The 21,417-nt window shown below is 38.6% G+C and overlaps 2 pseudogenes; both read right to left on the bottom strand.

Annotated features, from left to right (window-relative positions):
• Positions 1–7,100: 7,100 nt before the first annotated feature.
• Positions 7,101–8,044, bottom strand: LOC139036972 (olfactory receptor 5B12-like; annotated as a pseudogene).
• An 11,210-nt stretch (positions 8,045–19,254) lies between these two features.
• LOC139036971 (olfactory receptor 5B12-like) lies at positions 19,255–21,035 on the bottom strand (annotated as a pseudogene).
• Positions 21,036–21,417: the final 382 nt, after the last annotated feature.

The raw sequence follows: 21,417 nt of genomic DNA, 5'->3' as shown, positions 1-21,417 counted from the left end.
GAGTTCTTGATCACTAAAATATTCTCCTAATATTTCATATGGAATCTAAACTCTCTATCCCAGCACTTGGCACAAAAAATTACTCATTATATTGGCTTATTCGTGAGTGAGATGATTTATTGAGTTCATCATTTACAGGTGATGTAAGAGGTAAAAAGCTTAGCTTTGGGAATCAAACATACAATTAGCTAGTGGTAATTTGTTTAATACACTATCTTTCAGAATCCCAGCCAAGTGATAAGGACTATATCCACACAAGTATACAATCTAATTCCTCTCCCCTCTCTCCAGAAAGAAAGAGAGAAAAAAGAAAATACTTCTACACCTAAAAGTTACATAAGTTTTGAGTAACCTCAATTAATAAGCCACATAGAGTGCTGGAATTTGTTCAGTTATTCATCCAACATTTATTCTCTCTCCAAGCACTGAGTAAGTGTTTTCAGTATATCCCATTGTATCCTAATTCTAAGGTTTACAATGACATAAGAATATATATATATATATATATATATATATATATATATATATTCCCTAATCAGAAAGTGTATAAGATAAAGACAGTTATATACAATGATCATTATTATGATATATTTTTATTCTTTATTCCCAAGAAGAGAGCATCATTTTTGTCCCTCTGGTCAGTTGGATGGTACCATGGTCTAATTTACAGTCTAGTTCACCAGGCAGTATATCTAATACTTAATAATTCTGGGTGCCTAATGCCAGCAAACTTCAGGATGATAACTGGGGGACTTCCCTAGTGATCCACTGGCTAAGATTCTGCACTGTCAATGCAGGGGGCCCAGGCTTGATTCCTGGTTGGGGGATTAGATCCCACATGCTGCAAATAAAAGTTCACATGCTGCAAGGAACAGTAGAGATCCTTGTGCTACAACTAAGACCTGGTGCCATGAAGTAAACAAAAACAAATATTTTTTTAAAAAAAGAATGAAAACTGTAATCCAGTTTTCCTCATTCCTGTAAATTCTTCTTTCTGATGTGATTTTTACACCTCTTCTTTCAGTGCATTTTTACAGCGGGTCTATTAGCCTGGACCCCCCACACTTATCACTCTCTATTCCTACTCTTTTCATAAATATTGTCACGTGCTCTACAGATTTTGATAAATTTTCCAGTTGAGATGTAAAGACATTGGGATTAGCCAATGGAGCTAAAATTGCCAATTACCATACCCCAAAAGAGGAAATTTCTAAATGAGAAAGGTTTAACAACTTGTTTAAATTCTACATAGTCAAGCTTGGGGAGGCAGAGACTCAGGACCCTCTTGTTTCTTTTATTTTTTAAACAAGATAAATGCATATCCTCCTTAAGAGTTTCTATGGTGTTGGTGACACAGTCTCTTATTTAAAAATCACAGACACATAGTAACATTCCATTCAAAATGTTCAGCTTTCAGTTATGAATAAATAGAGATGGAAACAGGTGCCTTGGTGTATTTTTCTGGTTACCTCTGCCCTGAAAAATTTATGCAGATTGCAGATTTAATTGGATGCTTACCTGGCTCCCTGGACAATGAACAGGCAAATTCAACACTTTCACATATGAGTCTCAAATCAGCAGTTCAGTCCATCAAAGAAAAGAAACATTCTACTGAAATTCTCAGAGTCTTTGACCAGAGGAAAAAGTTCTTCACAGTAAACAGAGATTTTGAAAAAAAAAAAAACTACTGAATGGCAGAAAAGTAGTTAACATGACTTGCAGAGTAAGAGCTACTGATCTGTCTTCTTCTTTTAAATGAATCACTTAATTTCCTTAAGCCACTATATATTCATCTAGTAAATGGAGATATTAGAAAGGCAGCCCCAAACAACACCCTCCCTGAAAGATTTCTGCTGTCATGAGAAAAAAAGAGAATCCTTGTAGTGTCCTGAAAATGGTGATCATCACAATCAAAGTCATGATTATCTGCCCTGGTCATTATTGCAGGCTCCCTCTACCTCTCACTTTGGGTAAGGCCATCATCTCTGTTAGCCAAGTACTGACAATCATTTGAATGAATGAATGGTCAAGGGGCTCTAGCACTTGGTCTGTTACCTATAATATAAGGCCAAATGGAGTGATTGGAAACTGGAAGAGAGAGAAAGTTACACACCCATGGACTTCTCATGGGACAAAGCCCCCATGAGAGCAACAACAGGTCCTAACCTCACTACTGGAGAAGAAGTAATGAATGTCTATAGGAATCCAGCTCTGCTTGTTGAGGGAAATCATGAGTGTATTAACATAATGTGTATTAATTCTCTATGACCATCAAGTTACATCTTTATTTCTAGGGCCCAGTATAGACATAAACATGGGAGGATAGGGAGAGAGGTCTGCCATTAAGCCAAATGGATCCCAGAAAGAATTTCATGCCTTAATTCATCTGAAACGTTTGGACTATTGATTAGAATTATCATTCATTCAACTGTGTATTGATCCCAAATGAGTTTAACAATAGTCCTAGCCTTGGGTGTTCATATCCATGCAAAAGAAACATGAGCTTAGTCTCATGTGCATACGTTTATTGGAGAAGACAAACATGAAACAAACTAACAAAGGAGGATATAAAATTATAAATAGAGCAGGTACCCACATAAGATAAAAATCTACCTTACACTGACAGGCCAGAATGTTTTCTCAGGAGTATCAACACCGCAGCTAATACATAAAGGATGAATAGATGTACGTGAGAAAAACTACACGAAGTGAAAAGCTATGGTAAGGATTCCAAGTTGTCAAAGAAGTTGTCAGAATCTAAATAAGGCAGAGGGATTGCCCATAGTTAGCAAGGCATGTTCCTTGGGCGTTTGTTTTCAGTGTCTTTCACAGAATAAAATTCATTAACAAATGCAAACAAACAAAAATGCTCATCCCAAATGTCAAAATTATCAGGAGGACAATTAAAATAAATAAATTAATTTAAAAACAAAACAAAATTATCAGGTGGAATGATTGGTGTGGATCACAGGAAAAGCAAGGACAACTGGTAAGAATAATTCAACTCTTGTCCTACATAAAGGGAAAACCATTGGGATTGGCAATAAGTTTCAGATTGGAATACATTTTATTATCACTAAGGAATTTGTATAATTGTGCACCAAGTCATATCCTATTTCTCAAGGAGGATCCATAATACTTAAAGTTATTCCCAACAGCTTATGAGTTTTAAAAGCCCCAGTAGAGTAATTCCTAGGATTTACCTTACTATTTGGGAGTAATTTCCAGTGGCCATGTATGAATGTGAGAGTTGGACTATAAAGAAAGCTGAGCACTGAAGAATTGATGCTTTTGAACTGTGGTGTTGGAGAAGACCCTTGCGAGTCCCTTGGACTGCAAGGAGATCCAACCAGTCCATCCTAAAGGAGATTAGTCCTGAGTATTCATTGGAAGGACTGATGCTGAAGCTGAAACTCCAATACTTTGGCCACCTCATGTGAAGAGTTGACTCATTGGAAAAGACCCTGATGCTGGGAGGGATTGGGGGCAGGAGAAGGGGACGACAGAGGATGAGATGACTGGATGGCATCACCGACTCGATGGGCATGAGTTTGCATAAACTCCGGGAGTTGGTGATGGACAGAGAGGCCTGGCGTGCTGCGATTCATGGGGTCGCAAAGAGTCAGACTGAACTGAACTGAGCAACTGAACTGAACTGAACTGAAGTGAACTGAATATCTACTCTATTAAGAAATGACCGAATAGAATTCTGATGCACCAAAGTATTCAGACTGCACATATCTTTCAATAAATATTAGACTGACAATGTTTGGTGTTTATTGTTTTTGTCCTGGTAGAAACAGCTCTACTTTTATTACCAGAAATACATTAGAATCTTTCTTCTAAGTTCATGATGCAGACTATCTGTATAGCATCAGACATATGAGCATATAAAGTGCAAACAGACGTAACTAAATTTAAACACCAGATTCTATGCTTTGTGCTATGAAACCTTTAACACTTTCATAAGATTAACCTGATGCTACTAGATATATCATTGTATCATAATATGCTTGGAAGGTAATTTTTATATGTTATCTCAATGCAGTGCCTAAAGTTATAATCACTCAAAAATGTTAATGTGGTTATTGTTATTCTTTTATTAACTTACAAAGATTCCTTAAGAACGCACAACATATTAAAGCCTTTTTTCCCCAGAAAATACAGAAGCTTACATTTTAAATTGGGGTATAAAAAATACATACAAATTATTATGCTGCAAATAAAATGTGATGGTCAGGGAAGTACAATTCAGGTACTGTTAGCATTTAGAATGACTGTCATGTTGCCTTCATTAGTAGTATAGTGCATATATGTGTGTGTGTGTGTATATATATATATATAATATAGTATTATATATGCTATGGGCTTCCCTTGTGGCTCAGCTGGTAAAGAATCTGCCTGCAATGAGGGAGACCTGGGTTTGATTCCTGGGTTGGGAAGATCCCCTGGAGCTGGGAAAGGCAACCCACTCCAGTGTTCTGGGCTGGAGAACTCCATGGACTATACAGTCCATGGAAAAAGGGTCACAAAGAGTTGGACACAGCTGAGCGACTTTCACTTTTTCATGTATGTTATGCCAATAACATACATAATATAATATATGGCTGCTGAACATATATGCCAGGCCTCACCTAATACAGCACTCACCAAAAACTCCCATGTAGACATTACTATGATTGCCTTCTAAAAATGAGAAAGAAAAAAATAAACACATTTGAGAAGTTAAGTAACTTGGAAAAAGCACAGAGCAGAGGTATATGTGAGAATTCAAGCTATAGAAATATTAAATATTAATATTACACTTAAACTTTATGCTTTTCTGCTAAGAAGGGTGTCTGTATTCAGTACAGAATAGCTGATATATGGTCAAAAGTGGATCGCAATAAGGCTACTTGTCTCAAAATGTGCTCCACAGAAATCCCTTTCTTCAAGATGGTAATATTTTTTCAACTGTCCACATCTTTAGCAGCATTTGATGCTTTCGGTGTTCTGGACTTTGGCCATTCTGAAAAATGCGCAGTGTTCTTTCATTGTTATTTTGATTTGCATTTTCATGATGACTTAAAAAGCGGGAGACTAACAATTTTAAATATTAATGGTTGTAATTTTTAAGAGATTATATCTAAGAAGGAGAGGACTTTTCAGGGCTGGCTTCATAAGCATGAATGTGATGCTGTCACTCAGACCTTGTGCTTAGAAGGTTCTGCTCTGGGTTTAATACTCTGTCCTTGCCAACTTAAAAGTACTATACATTTTGATCAAAGGACTCAACATCTTTGCTTTTCCACTGGGATCTGCAAATTGCATAGCCCAAAATGATTTTTCACCCTTAAATCTCCAGGGAGGTTTTCCCATTTTATAAGCATAACTCACAGAAAATGCAAAACCCAGTTCCTTTTTTCTTAAAAGGAGATATCCCCTCCCTATGAGGAGAGATAATCTGTCCCTATGAACTTTCACTTGGTTCTGAAGGATACACACTTAATTATCTCTGTCATTCCATAACAGGACACGCTGGCACTTCAAGTCAAACCACAGGAGCCCTCAATGCTAGATTTCAGACATCACGTGAAAAAATGATGTATCAGACATTTCCATGTCTTTGAAATCAATATACATTTTCACATGTTTTCTATTATATATGTATTCAAATTCATTTAGCTCAGAAAAAAATATTCACAGAAAAACTACTACATAGGGAAATGATAATTCAAAGAAATTCTCTTTAGACTCAATTAATTTGATATTGTTTTCTCTGTAAAAGATATCCTTATAATTATTGTCATATCTCTGAATGAGTCATACTCAAATTTAAATCTGTGCTAGGTTATTCTTAGAGTGCAGTAAGTATCAGTCAGTTCAGCCTCTAATTTGAGCCTGAATGGAGATCTGTCCACTGGTGACCTGACCGTATACAGGAAGGAAGAAACATAAGATGTGTCCTGGGCTGAGCATCTGAAGCCAAAGGGTCAAGGCTTACTCTAAACTTAACAGTTGTTATTTTTACTTGAGTGAATTAAAACATGATTTTGTTAGTTTCCCTTATACTCTGCTATTCTTTTTGCATTAAAATTGTCACATGAAGATGATAGTCTGGGCAAAGTGTCAATAAAGATGAAAACTGAGCTAAGTAAAGATGCTCATATAGATGTCGAGTGGTTAAGAGTCTGCCTAACAGTGCGGAGGATGCAGGTTCCATCCCTTGTCTGGGAAGATCTCACATTCTGCCAAGCACTAAGCCCGTGAGCCACAACTACTGAGCCTTCATTCTAGAGCCTCAGGCTGAAACTGCTGAGCCCAGCCCCTAGGGCCTGCGCTCCGAAGCAAGAGAAGCCACAGTGGGAAGCCTGTGGACCACACTGAAGAGCAGCCCCTGATCATCACACTAGAGAAAGCCTGCACGAGGCCATGAAGACCCAGAGGAGCCACAGAGAAATAAAGAAAGAGAAAGTTTCAAAAAGAGGTTCATATAATGATGTCCTATTACCCGTGAAAAGAGAATAAGACAAAAGCACTCCATAGTAAACCTAGAGCAAAGGATATTTGGGACAAATATTAAGTATTAAAATGAAATAGCTTCAAATAAAGAGTTGTCAGTTTTTTTAATTCACATATCGAACGTTTATTTCTATTTAAAAACATGCAGGTTAATATTTAAGAATGTATTATCAGACACCAAAACCATTGCTTCAAGCTATACTATAAAACCAGACAAGTCTCATTTGTCTCTTGAACTCATTTTTCTGTCCACTCATGAGTTGTGTGAGTCGCATGTGGTTTGCATGGGTGAGATGCATGTAGGCGTGTACTGAAATAAGAATATAAGCATAAATATACATATGAATGTGGGTGGATATGGAAACAAATATGCAGTAAAAATTAAAAGAAATTTTGAAATATAAATTATAGGTTCATGGTTGATTCTCCCAAAGTTACTATGGCTGAGAATTCATTTTGTCCACATGTTTGCTTCCTAGACTCAAAAAGAACCTGAGAAAGCACGTAAAAAATTTAGATAATTATTGACCTACCAAATCAGTATTTTCCCTAGCTTGATTTCAGGTATATGAAACCACACTACAGTTGTTTCTATATAATTAAGATATGAATCTTAGAGAAGACTTTGCTTTCCCCACAGCCTTTTTTAAGGCACTCTTGACCTCTTTGTTCCTCAGACTATAGATCAGTGGATTCAGCATGGGGATGACCATGGCATAGAACACAGATGCCATTTTGTCTGTGTCCATGGAATGGCGGGAGCCGGGCTGTAGGTACATGAAGGCGCCTGTCCCATAGAAGATGGAGATGGCGGTGAGGTGGGAAGCACAGGTGGAAAAGGCCTTCTGGCGTCCTTCAGATGAGCGCACCCTCAGAATGGTGACGAAGATAAAAGGTAAGAGATCAGGATGACCGTAACAGTACAGATGATATTGAAGCTCACCAAAACGAAAAACACCATCTCACTTCTGTTGCTGTCTGAGCACGAGAGAGCCAGGACGCGAGTAACATCACAGAAAAAGTGATCAATCACATTGGATCTGCAGAAAGAGAGACTGAATGTGTTCCATGTATGCACAGAGGCCACTAGAAAACCAACGACGTAGCATCCTACGACCATCCGGGCACACACCCTTGGTGTCATGATGGTGGTATAATGGAGTGGCTTACACACCGCTGCGTGACGGTCATAGGCCATTAAAGCCAAGAGAAAAGTGTCCACAGCAAGAAAGACTGCAAAGAAGAAAAACTGAGTGGCACAAGCACTGTAGGAAATGACCTTGTCTCCTGTGAGGAATCCCGCCATCACTTTGGGAGTGACTGCTGTGGAGTAAGCAACGTCCGCCAGAGCGAGGTGGCCGAGGAAGAAGTACATGGGGGTGTGGAGACGAGAGTCCAGCAGGATCAGCGCGATCACCCCCAGGTTCCCAACCAGAGTGAGGAGGCAGATGAGCGTGAACACTAGAAAGAGTGGGATCTGCAGTTGTGGGTCATCAGTTATCCCGGCAAGAATGAACTCAGTCACCACCGTACTGTTCTCCATGGGGGTTATCTATGCATTATGAAAATGCACTGTATCAATGAGAAAAGAGGATCTGAGTTGTAACTGTGCTTAGAAACATAATTATGTCCAAGGTATACCTTATATCAGAATTTGTTCAATTTAACATGGACATAACAACAAAAGTTAATTTTTAAATAATGGTAGAAACACAGAATGTTCTAGCTTAAAGAACTTTGAAGATACTGTAACCCAATCATCTATCCTCATAAATGATTGAATCTTAAGTTCAAAATTGTAAACAGACATTTACAAGATGATTGTAGAGATTTCTTAGAATGAGATTTGTTAGAGGACTTACCTGGAGATTCAGTGGTTAAGACTCTATGCTCCCAAAGCAAGGGCACATGTTTGATCCCTGGTCAGGGAACTAAGATGCAACATGCCACGCAGTGTGGCCAAAAAATAAAAATAAATAAATGTTAAAATGAATTTTTTTTAGCCTCCCAATTCATATTTTCAAAAACAAAGAAAATTCATGCAGTAAAATAGGTTACTATAATTTAATTCATTTCATTGCAATTACCACTATGGCATTAAGTTTACTGTTAGTTGCTCAGTCATGTTCGGCTCTTTGCTATCCCATGGACTTGCCTGCCAAGCTCCTCTGTCCATGGGATTCTTCAGGCAAGAATCCTGGAGTGAATCGCCATTCCCTTCTCCAGAGGATCTTCCTGGTCCAAGAATCGAACCCAGGTCTCCTGTGTAGCAGGCAGATTCTTTACCCTTTCAGCTACAAGGAAGACCATTATATCGAGAACAACATTATATTCTAGCAACACAAATTTTAATATATCATTTTCTAGGTTTCAGTAGTCTCAGTGGATAACAGGATACATAGAATGCATAATTCCCAGACAGGGGGATACTATAGAAATTCAGTCATCAGAGAGTAATTGTTTAAAGTGTGACTCCAGGCTAGGGACACTCGGATGTAAATTCTAACTCCACCTTGTACTAGATAACTGACTTTGGGTGTTACTCAATATCAGTTGGCCATCAGTTTTCCCTTGAACTCATTAACAAATGGAAGTGATAATGCGAACTGGCATTGTAGGCTTTAACACATTATAACTAGGACAGAGCTAATGGTGCATGTATTGATTACAGGAGCATATGTTGCAATTGAAGAATTCCAGATAACTGTGAAATTGAACATCCTATATGCTCACTCATTCATTTGCTTCTTTCCCCAAATCCTTTCAGTCTCATATTCTGTCCATATTTTCCTGCAATTTTTCAAAACATGGTCCTCTTTCATTCAAGTTGTGCACAGTCCAGCTATGCCAAGATTTGATTATTTTCTGAGTCATCTTGGGTACTAACTAGAGTGTGTGAGCCTCAATTTCTTAATGTGTCAAGTGAATATTACAATATCACCTGGCACTTAACAGGATTCAATCAATGTAAATATTCTTACTATTAGAAGATAGTGACAAAATGTATCTAGGGACAAAAAATGTAGGTGTCACAAGGAAAGATTCCATGTGAGAATGAAATCTGGATTACTATGCTTTCACCCATTTCATTATTCTTTGTATTCATCTTATTAATCTATGCAGCAGCTAATGATGGCTTGAAGCAGGTTCTCAGTGAGAAATTGCCCAATTCTGAGTGCATTTCAAAAGTAGAGCTTGCTGGGTTCCCTGATACATTGAATGTAGGCGTCAGAGAAAGAACAATAATGACTCCATTTTCTGTATATCCTATAGGGAATGGTATAGAAGCAGCAGATGTTTGACAAAGAACATGAAAGACGATTGCAGGTTAGGCATTGTGAACTTCAGATTCCTTCTGGTCATCTGACTTAGAAGGGCTGCATAAACAATTGAACTAGTTGCATCAGATTTTAATTCCAACTATTTTGGCAATTTGGTATTGATTTAACCCTCTCACGTCATATTGAATTAAAAAATCTAAGTAAGATCACTTAAGGAAAGAGCTTGGAGAAAAAAAATCAAAGTATGAATATATTACAAATTCAAAATCATGGAACAATACAGCATTAAGAGGAAAGTGGGTAAGAAAATTTTCACCACTGAGATTGTTGCTAGGGAAGCCTTGTCTCAGGACACAGATTTCAGCTGGACAAGTAGTTAATGTAAAGTTAAGGTTATATTAGGAGAAGGAGGCAAAGTTACTGTATATCAGGTTATGTTGATGACGGACTGTAGATTCCAGAAGGAAGAGTAGAGTGATTTAAGGAGTTGGGCAGGAGGGGCTGCTGGGCTTAATAAGAGAGATATGAAGAGATGTGGCGATTATTTAACAGGGTTTGAGGGCTTTCCTGAGATTCCGGAGCTTCGTGGTGAGTGATGCAGCAATAAACAGAATCATGAGATTAGTCCTTAAGTCTCAACATAGAGGGCAAAAACCAGGCTCTGAGGTTGTGGGGTGGGAAGGGAGGGTGGAGGTCTTGACAGAAGCCTGCAGCTCCCCACCCACCCCCGTGCTCCTGTTATTGGTGGTGAGAGGGTAACAGGCAGAAAGGCCAGGGGTCTCCAACCAGAGGAAATAGGCTGCAAGCATCAGACATTTTTTATCTCTCCCTTAAGCGGCAGGAGGAAACAAACTACAAGCGTCAGATCTTTTTTCTCTTAAAATTCTGTGTTACCATGATGACACCCGTTTCCTCCTGAACTTCACTTTTCCCAAACCTTGAGCTATCCAATGCATTTTTCTTATAGAAATGTTTTTCTTAAGCTATGTTAATGAAACTGTGTATTTGCTTTGGAATTTGCCTTTCTTCAAAATGGTTCCACCTATGACTAACTTCTTTTCTCAAACTTTGGGCTGACAATAGCTCAACAAACCAGCACTCACATCAATTGTTTTATGGCTGGGGGATGACAGGCCTCATGCCATCCTCTCTCAGACGGGCCTGGTGAAACTCCGTCAGCCTTGAGGTGTCTCTCTGATCTGATGAGTAGCTTTCTAACAGACATAAAACATCCAGCTAAAGACTAGCAGGGGGCACTCTTCCTGCCCGCTTCTGATGTCTAGGTCAGGGGCTTTCTCTACCTCTTTTACACTTAAAAAAAAAACCTTATTACACAAAAGCTCTGAGCTCTCAAGCCTCCTCACTGGTTGAATTCGCCTCCTACGGAGACCAAGAACCCGGGCATCTTTCACAGCTCAACAGCAACCTTACAACGGTAGGGAGAGCACTGGGAGGCTTATTATCCAGAGAAGACATCCCCTTGGTCCTCGCTTACCTTAATCAATGCTCTTATTAGATGCCCCTAATAAGGGGAGGGAGATATTCTGAAACTCATTTTATTTTATTTTGTAACCCTCTTTCTTCTCAACAAGTGGAGGAGTGATTCTTAACCCAGCATTTTCCTACAAGGGGGAGAAAAAGCTAGTTTCAGGTACATTGTTGCAATTAAAGTAATCTAATGGTCAGAATAAGAATTATAAAAAGTCTTCAAATTATTGATGGGCTTCTTTACCTTGTTTCTTTGAAGTTTTTCATGGATTGCACCACTTAAAATAACTAGTATCCAGGAGATACTTAAAAAGTGCAGTCTTCCTGACAAGATGCTCTATGTCCTTGATAAAATTCAAATTTATTCTTCAAAGAATAATGCGAGTTTTAAAACTTACGCAAAGTCTTGAGCAACTTCTCCTCTCTAGATGCCATCTTCCTGTTATAACCTATCGAGCACCTTTAATGACTCATAACTCATTTGTTACTCATGATAATTTGTTTTGTCTTAATTTAAGCTTCCTGTGAGCTTTCCAGGTGTCTCAGTGGTTACAAAAAAAAAAACAACCCTGCACTACAGAAGAGATGAGCTTGATCCCTGGGTCAGGAAGATCCCCTGGAGAAGGGAATGGCAACCCACCCAGTATTCTACCCTGGAAAATCCATGGACAGAGAAGCCTGGCAGGCTACAGTTCATTGGGTCTCAAAGAGTCAGACACGACTGAATGAATAAACAGCAACAATGTGAGATATTATTATTATTTATTCCCATGCAGAAAGCATTATTTTTGTCCCTAATTTTGTTTATTCTTCAGTCATTAAGTCGTACATTTGTCCCTAATAGTTAATCATTATTCTGGGTGCCTAATGCCAGTAAAATTTCAGAATGATAACTGGAGTCCAGGTTTCCTTATTCCCATGAACTGTTCTTTCTAGTGTGATATGTATACCTCTTCTTCCAATATACTTTTATAATTGCTTTATAAGCATGAATCCTCCTCATTCCTCTCTATTTCTTCTCTTTTTTAATGTTGTCATGTTTTCTCCAGATTACAATGAATTTTCAAATTGAGATCAAATTTCATACTCTTAAATACCTTGGGATTAGATGAAATAGCTAATATTTCCATATTCTAAAAGAGAAAACTCAAATTGAGATAGTCTGACAACTTGTCCCAGTGATACAATGTCCTGCATGGCATAGGAACCTAAGACCCTCTTGTTCCTTTCATTTTTTTTTAGATAAATACATATTCTCCTTAAAAAGTCCATGATTCATGTACCATATTATCTTGTTAAAAGTGACAGACACAAAATGACATTTTCAAAAAGTTCAATATTGACTTAAGCATAAATCAAAGGGAGACAGGTGCATTGATGTATCTTCCTAGAAAAATCTGACCCTGCAAATTTATACAGACTGTAGACTGATCAGAGGCTTACCTTCTCCCTGAAAAATGCAACAGGCAAATGCAATACATTCACATGTGAGTCTCAAATCATAAATTCAGTCCATGGAAGAAAGGAGACATTCTACTGAGATGTTCTTCTTAATCTTTGATCAAAAGGGAAAAAGTCCTCTGAATCAAGGTGATATTGAGGAAAAATATGTAATTCCGTAGGAAGTAGCTAACATGAATTATGTGGTAACATCTGCTGATCTCTCTCCTCAGATAAGTCACTTAATTGCTTTGAGATTCTATATGCTCATAAAATAGAGATACTAGAAAGGTAGCCCCCAACAGCAGCTTCTGTGAAAGACTACTGCCATCATAAGAAGATAAGAGAATTCTTGGAGTGCCCTGAAAAGGGGCCATCACTATAATCATAATCAAAGTCATTATCTGCAGGTATTTGCCCTGGACATTACTGCAGGGTCTCAGTATATCTCAGTTTGGAGAAAGGCCATTATAGGTATTAGACAACCATTGACAATCCAGTGAGTTGGATGATGGTCAAGGGACTCCAGCACTTGGTCTGTTACCTATAATATAAGGTCTAATGGAGTCATATGAGAACTTGAAGAGAGAGAGAGTTATGTACCCATGGAACTCCCAGGGGAAAGCCCCCGTGAGAGCAATGACAGGTCCTAACCTCACTATTGGAGAATAAGTGATGAATGTATCTACAGGGATCCAGCTGTGCTTATTGATAGAAACCATGAGTATATTAATATAACTTCATTATCTCTTTGATCATGCTAAAATCAAGTTACATCATTACCTCCAGGAACCCATGAGACCATGAGTATGTTAATATAATTTGACCTAATTCACTTTGATAATGCTAAAATCAAGTTACATCATTACCTCTAGGAACCCATATTGACTTAAACATGGGTAACAGGATAGAAATATGTCATTAAGCCAAATAGATCATAGAAATTATTGCAGCCCTTAAATCGCTTGAATATGTGTATCACTGATAAGTATTATTTATTCATTCAACTGTTTATTGGTCCCAAATGAGTTCAGTCGGTCTTGTCCCTGGCTGTTCATACTCAACACAAAACAAGCATGGTTCTTAATCTCATGTGCTTAAGTTTACTGGAGAAGACAAACAGGAAACAAACACACAAATAAGGATATAATTACAAATAGAACAAGATGTCCGTATGAGAATGAATAGTAAAACTCTACTTTGAATTGACTGGTCAGAATGCTTTTCTCAGGAGAATTAACACTTCTGTCAATATGGAAGGGATGGATAGATGTAACATGAGAAAGACTACTTTAAAAAAGTGAAAAGCCATGGTAAGGCTTCAAGTTGTCAAAGAAGTTGGCAAAATCTAAAGAAGCCAAGTAACTATAAAATAGTAACCAAGATTTCTTTGGCAATTTAGCGTTCTTTCCAGAAAAAAAAAAAAAAAGTCTTTAAACAAACCCAAGCAAACAAAAATGCTCATCCCAAACACTGAGATTATCAGGAAGAAAGACTGGTATAGATCATAGAATCAGTAAGGACAACTAGTAAGGACAACTCAGATCTTGTCCTGCATAAAGCAATAACCACTGGGATTAATGATTTTTCATTGTTCAGATGCTCAGTCATGTCCAACTCTTTGCGACACCATGAACTGCAGCACACCAGGCTTCCCAGTGCTTCACCATCTCCCTGAATTTGCTAAAGCTCATGTCCAGTGAGTCAGTGATGCCATCCAACCATCTCATCCTCTGTCGTCCCCTTCTCCTCCCGCCTTCAGTCTTTCCTAGCATCATGGTCACTTCAAATGAGTCAGTTCGTCGCATCAGGTGGCCAAAGTATTGGAGTTTCAGCTTCAACATCAGTCCTTCCAATGAATATTCAGGACTGATTTCCTTTATCATGGACTGGTTGGATCTCCTTGCAGTCCAAGGGACTCTCAAGAGTCTTCTCCAATACCACAGTTCAAAAGCATCAATTCTTCAGTGCTCAGCTTTCTTTATAATCTAACTCTCACATGTCATACATGACTACTGGAAAAACCATAGCCTTGACAAGATGGACCTCTGCTTTTTAATATGCTTCTAGGTTGGTGATAACTTTTCTTCCAAGGAGCAAACTTCTTTTAATTTCATGGCTGCGGTCACCATCTGCAGCGATTTTGGAGCCCAGAAAAATAAAGTCTATGACTGTTTCCACTGTTTCCCCATCTATTTGCCATGCCACTCTCTGAGCGACTTTCAAATATGCAATACAAGCTTATTGACAATAGTCTATTGACTATTGACTATAGTCACCATGCTATAGATTTTACCTCCATGACATTCATTGCATACATTCATTGTAAGTTTGTTTCTTCTGAATTATCTCATCCATTTGATTACGCCTTTTTGGACCATAATTGGATTCCTTGGTGCTACATGTCAAACCTCAAAATTCTAGATTTCTTGCTCCAGATGGGAATAAAATGAATTCCTTTACATCACTTAGCCTCACTTTCTAAAACTTTTTAACAAAATTACTAATAACCACCCTTGATATTTTACAGAGTGCTTTGAGGATGAAATAAAGCAAAAGATGTGAAATGCTTAGCATATCACTCGGTCTATATAAAAGATGCCTCTTGTTATCAGAGAATGCCATCCAAGGTCACGTTTACTGAAGAATCACAACAATGTTACTGTGAAGAAAAAGACCTCGAGCACTGACACCCCCTTGTAATAAAATCAAGTGAACAAGGTTGCCCTGGACACCAGGTTCTTGGCACTATAGTGAGATTGAATGAAACCAGGTTTGGATCTAAGAGTCTGATGACAGATGTCTTGAAGGGCATTACTCTGACATGAAGCGCTCAGAAACAAGTCCTCCTGGGATCTATCCACAGCTCCATGCCTCATGTACTGAATATTTTAATTAAAACCTTGCCTGTGGGGACCAAATTCTTAGGAAACTTCCTAAGCAAAGTCATGGGTGTATGAGTTGCTATTTCTTCTCCAAGAAACCCATCTGTTCTCAAAAATAAAGAAAAAGAGGCTATTAACACTCTTGGAAGCAGCTGATGTGGACATCAGGGCAGGAAGGAAAACACAGGCTGAGACACTGAACCGGTCACAAAGGCTTCAGACAGCATTACTTCCATCAGTGCTGTGGGATTTTTTGTTTTCTTTTGGAAGCAAATATCCTTCTGTGTCTATTGTGCCCTTTGAATTTGGAAGCCATAATACATCTAGAAGTAAAATCTAGCAAATCACAAGCATTCCTACTTTACTTTATTCACCCAACACTAATCTTACTTCCCTTTTATGCATATTGCACACCTTCTAATGAAATTTTATTTCTTGCTTTTCTTACAATCATATGTGGGTAAAGTAGTTTTAAAAAAATTCATTTCTAAGTGGTAAAGAGGGACCATGCTCTCTTATTCTTACACTTAGTAATACTGACATCTTCCACAAGTGACTCCAAAGGTTTCTGCAGATGGAAGAAGAGGGCGTGATAAAAATGCATTGTAGATAATCACCATACACTCCTATCATTTTGCAAGGAAATTTCTTTGTGTGTAGGAGGAAAACTTTCAAAATAAGCCTGTATTTGTTCTCTGCCACAATCCAAAAAGTTAGTGTCAATTAGAATTTTATCAATATGATTGCAAAGAAGCCTGAAAAATAGAGAAAACAAACAAGAAGTGAGAAATATGTTTCCAAGGGTAAACATACATTGGCACATCATAACTATATGAAGTTAATAGTTTACAGTAGGGTTCACTCTTAGTGTTGCATATTCTATGGATTTGAACAAATATATAATGATATTCAGTTCAGTTCAGTCACTCAGTCGTGTCCAACTCTTTGCAACCATATGGACTGCAGCATGCCAGGCCTCCCTATCCATCACCAACTCCCAGAACTTGCTCTAACTCATGTCTGTCAAGTCGGTGACGTCATCCAACCATCTCACCCTCTGTCATTGCCTTCTCCTGCCTTCAATCTTCCCCAGCTCTGAGGTCTTTTCAAATAAGTCAGTTCTTCACATCAGGTGGCCAAATTATTGGAGTTTCAGCTTCAACATCAGTCCTTCCAATGAATATTCAGGACTGATTTCCTTTAGGATGGACTAGTTGGATCTCCTTGCAGTCCAAGGGACTCTCAAGAGTCTTCTCCAACACCACCGTTCCAAAGCATCAGTTCTTCAGTGTTTAATTTCTTTATGGTCCAACTCTCACATCCACATATGACTACTGGAAAAACCATAGCTTTGACTAGATAATGATATTATCCATCATTATCATATTACATTGAATACTTTTACTGCACTCAAAACCCTTTGTGGGGAAAAAAAAAATTCTTTGTGCTCCATCTACTCTTCCTTTCCAAAGCCCTGACTCCTAACAAACACTTGTCTGTTTTACAGTCTCCAACACTTTATCTTTTCCAGGATGTCATATAACAAAATCACATAGTTGATAGTCTTTTCAGACTGGTGTCATTCATTTAGAGGTATGAATTTGTTTCCTCCGTGTCTTTTCACGACTTGATAGCTCATTTCTTTTTACTATTGAATAGCATTATATTGTTTGGATTACACAGCTTATTAGTCCATTCATTTATTGAAGGACATATTATATGCATCCAAATTTTGGCAGTAATGAATGAAGATGCTATAAATATCCTTGAGCTAGCTTTTGCCTGGGCATAAGTTTTCACTTCCTCTGGGTAAATACCAAGTAGAACAAGTGCTAGATTATATAGTAAGAGTGTGTTTCATTTTGTAAGAAACTGGAAAACTGCCTACCAAAGAGTCTGCAGCAGTCCGCCTTCCTGTCGGCAATGATGAGCGCTCCCGTTGCTCCACAACCTTCGTGGCACTTTGGTGATTCTGCGTTCTGCACATGGCCATTCTAAAAGATGTGCAGTAGTCTTCCATTGTTGCTTTAATTTGCCTTTTCATGATGGTGTAAAATGTGGAGAATAACTTAATTTTAAACATTAATGGTTTGAGAATTTTTTAAAGATTTTATCTAAGATGAGGAGGACTCTTCGGGGCTGGCTTCATGAGCATAAATCCTGTGCGTCACTCAGACCTTATGCTTAGAAGGTTCTGCTATGAGTTTAACACTCTGCTCTGGCCAACTTAAAATTATCATACATCTTTAACAAAGTGCTCGACATTTTGGTTTTTCCACTGGGATCTGCAAATTATGTAGCAAAAATGATTCTTCACACTTAACATCTCCAAGGAGGTTTTCGCATTTTACAAGGAAAACTCATAGAAGATGAAGAAGTCAGATCCTTTTCTCCAAAAAGGAGATATCCCTTCCCTATCAGGAGAGATAATCTGTTCCTACATTTTTTCCTTGGGTCTGAAGTAAATACATTTAATTATCTTTGTCACTCCATAATGGGACGTGCTGACCCTTCAAGTCAAACCACAGGAGCCCTCGATGTGATTTCAGACATCACATGAAAAAGTGATGTACTAAAGGCTTCCCATATATAAGTCCATGGTTTGAAATAAATATACATTTTATATGCTTTCTATTACACATGTGTTCCAAATCATTTAACCTAGAAAGAAATATTCACAGAAAAACCAGTATATAGTGAACTGATACTCCAAAGAAATGCTTTTTAGATTCAATTAATTTGATACTATTTTCTTTGTAAAAGATATCTATCAGATCTCTGAATGAGTCTTAGTGTTCTGATACACCCAAAGTTAAAAGTCACCGTACATTATTCTTGGAGTGTGGTAAGTATCGGTCAGCTGAACCTGTAATTTGAGCCTGAATGGATCAATCAGTTGAAGACCTGACTCTACACAGGAAGGAAGGAGCATAAAATGTGTCCTGGGCTAAGCATCTGAAGACAAAGAGTCAAGTCTTACTGTAAAACTAAATGCTGTTGTGGTTTTTTTTTTATTTCAGTGCATTAAAATCTATTTTCTTTAGTTTCCCTTGTCTTATATGCTGCTATTCTTTTTTCATTAGTTATCACATGAAGATGTTACTCTGGGTAATGCGTCAGTAAAGATGGATATAGCGCTGAATAGAGATGCTCTTCTGGCGACATCCCCGCTGGTCCAGTGGCTAAATGTCCACTTGCCAGTGCAGGGTCCCAGGCTCCATCCCTGGTCTGGGAAGACCCCACGTGCTTGGGAGCAACAAAGCCTATGAGTCACAACTGCTGACCCGTATCCTGGAGTCCTCGAGCCGCAGCTACTGAAGCCTACACTCCTAGAGCCTGTGCTTCAGAACAAGAGGCCACCACAGTGAGAAGCCTGTGCCAGCAGTGAAGAGTGGTCCGCGCTCCCCACAGCTACAGAGAGCCAGCGTGAAGCAACAAAGACCCAACAGCCATAAAGAAATCAAGTTGTTTTAAAACGGCGCTCATGTAATGATGCTTATGATCATTGAAAAAAAGAACAAACAAAAGCACTCAGAATGAGGATGTTTGGCACAAATATTAAAATGAAATGATTTTATTTTCAAATAAAATGTTTTTAAAAATAAAATTAATATCACAGAGCAAATGATCATTTCTATTTAAAAATATATAGGTTTACATTTAAGAATGTATTATCAGACACCAAAAACATTTTTCAAATTATACTATAAAACTAGACAAGTCTAGTTTGTCTCTTGAACTCAATTTTCTGTATATCCATGAATTATATGAGTTGCATGTGATTTGCATGAATAAAATGCATGTAGGCATGTACTTAAATAGGCATGTGAGCATAAATGTGCATATGAGTGTGGATGATCATGGAAACAAATACACAATAAAATGTAATTCAAAAGAAATCTTAAAAATATAAATTATAGGTTCATGGTTGACTCTTCCAAAGTTATTTTTCATGAGATCTCACTTTGTCCACACATTTGCTTTACAGATTTAAGAAGAACTTGAGAAGGTATGTCAAAATTTTACATAATTGTTAACCTAGCAAGTCAATACTTTCCCTAGCTTGATTGAACTATATCAAACCATCTTATTTGTTTCTATATAATTAAAACATGTATCTTAGAGAAGACTTTGCTTTCCCCACAGCCTTTTTTAAGGCACTCTTGACCTCTCTGTTCCTCAGGCTATAGACCAGCGGATTCAGCATGGGGATGACCACGGCGTAGAACACGGACGCCATTTTGTCTGTGTCCACGGAATGGCGGGAGCCGGGCTGTAGGTACATGAAGGCGCCTGTCCCATAGAAGATGGAGATGGAAGTGAGGTGGGAAGCACAGGTGGCAAAGGCCTTCTGGTGTCCTTCAGATGAGCGCACCCTCAGAATGGTGACGAAGATAAACAGGTAAGAGATCAGGATGACCATGATAGTAAAGATGATATTGAAGCCTGCCAAAATAAAAAACACCATCTCACTTCTCTTGTTGTCTGAACATGAGAGAGCCAGGACTGGAGTAGCATCACACAAAAAGTGATCAATCACATTGGATCTGCAGAAAGAGAGACAGAATGCATTCCAAGTGTGAACAGAGGCCTCCAGAAAACCAAAGACATAGCATCCTACGACCATCCAGGCACACACTCTTGGTGTCATGATGTTGGTGTAATGGAGTGGTTTACACACCGCTGCATGACGGTCATAGGACATTGAGGCCAAGAGAAAAGTTTCTACAATCAGAAAGACAGCAAAAAAATACAACTGAGCAGCACAAGCACTGTAGGAAATGACCTTGTCTCCGATGAGGAGTCCTGCCATCACTTTGGGAGTGACCGCTGTGGAGTAACCGAAGTCCATCAGAGCGAGGTGGCTGAGGAAGAGGTACATGGGGGTGTGGAGACGAGAGTCCAGCAGGATCAGCGTGACCACCCCCAGGTTCCCAACCAGAGTGAGGAGGTAGATGAGCGTGAACACTAGAAAGAGTGGGATCTGCAGTTGTGGGTCATCAGTTATCCCGGCAAGAATGAACTCAGTCACCACCGTACTGTTCTCCATGGGGGTTATTTGTGCAGTAGGCGAACGGCCTATATCAATGAAAAAAGAAAAGCTAGTTAGTATCTGAACTTAGAACTCTCATGATGCCCAAGATGCCTTATATCAGAATTTTCTGTGTTAACCTAGGCATAACAACAAAAGGTAATTTTTAAATATTGGTATAAATATGGAACGCTCTACCTTTAAGAATTTTGAAGATACTATAACCCAATCTTCTATCCTCATAAATGATTGAAACTAAAGTTCTGAGATGGAAAGAGACATACCAAATCATCAGAAAAATCTGTCAAATGTGAGATTTGTTATAGGACTTCCCTGGCAAGTCAGTGGTTAAGACTCCATGCTTTCAATGCAGAGGGAGGCAAGTTCAATCCTTAGTCAGGGAACTAATATTTCACATTCAACACAGCATGGCTGAAAAAGAGAAAGAGGGGAAAAAAAAGAGCCAATTCATTGGAAAAGACACTGTTGCTGGGAAAGATTGAGGGTAGGAGAAGGGGGAAACAGGATGAGATGATTGGATGGCATCATCATCTCAATGGACATGAGTTCGAGCAGACTCCAGGAGACAGTGAAGGACCAAGAGGCCTAACGTGCTGCAGTCCCTGGGTTTGCAAAGAACGGGACATGACTGAGCAACTGAGCACTCTTGCACCCTCGCTAGACACTGTTTTCTGTTACAACCTGTGAAGTGCTGTTGATCATTTCATTACTCATAATAATTTCTTGATCTTAATTTAAGCTTCATATCCCATATAGATCAATACTGTAT

This window comes from Odocoileus virginianus, chromosome 10 (genome assembly GCF_023699985.2).
Source record: "Odocoileus virginianus isolate 20LAN1187 ecotype Illinois chromosome 10, Ovbor_1.2, whole genome shotgun sequence".
Classification (NCBI taxonomy): domain Eukaryota; kingdom Metazoa; phylum Chordata; class Mammalia; order Artiodactyla; family Cervidae; genus Odocoileus; species Odocoileus virginianus.
Note: the sequence above shows the minus strand (reverse complement) of the source record. Positions and strands in the feature narration are given on the sequence as shown.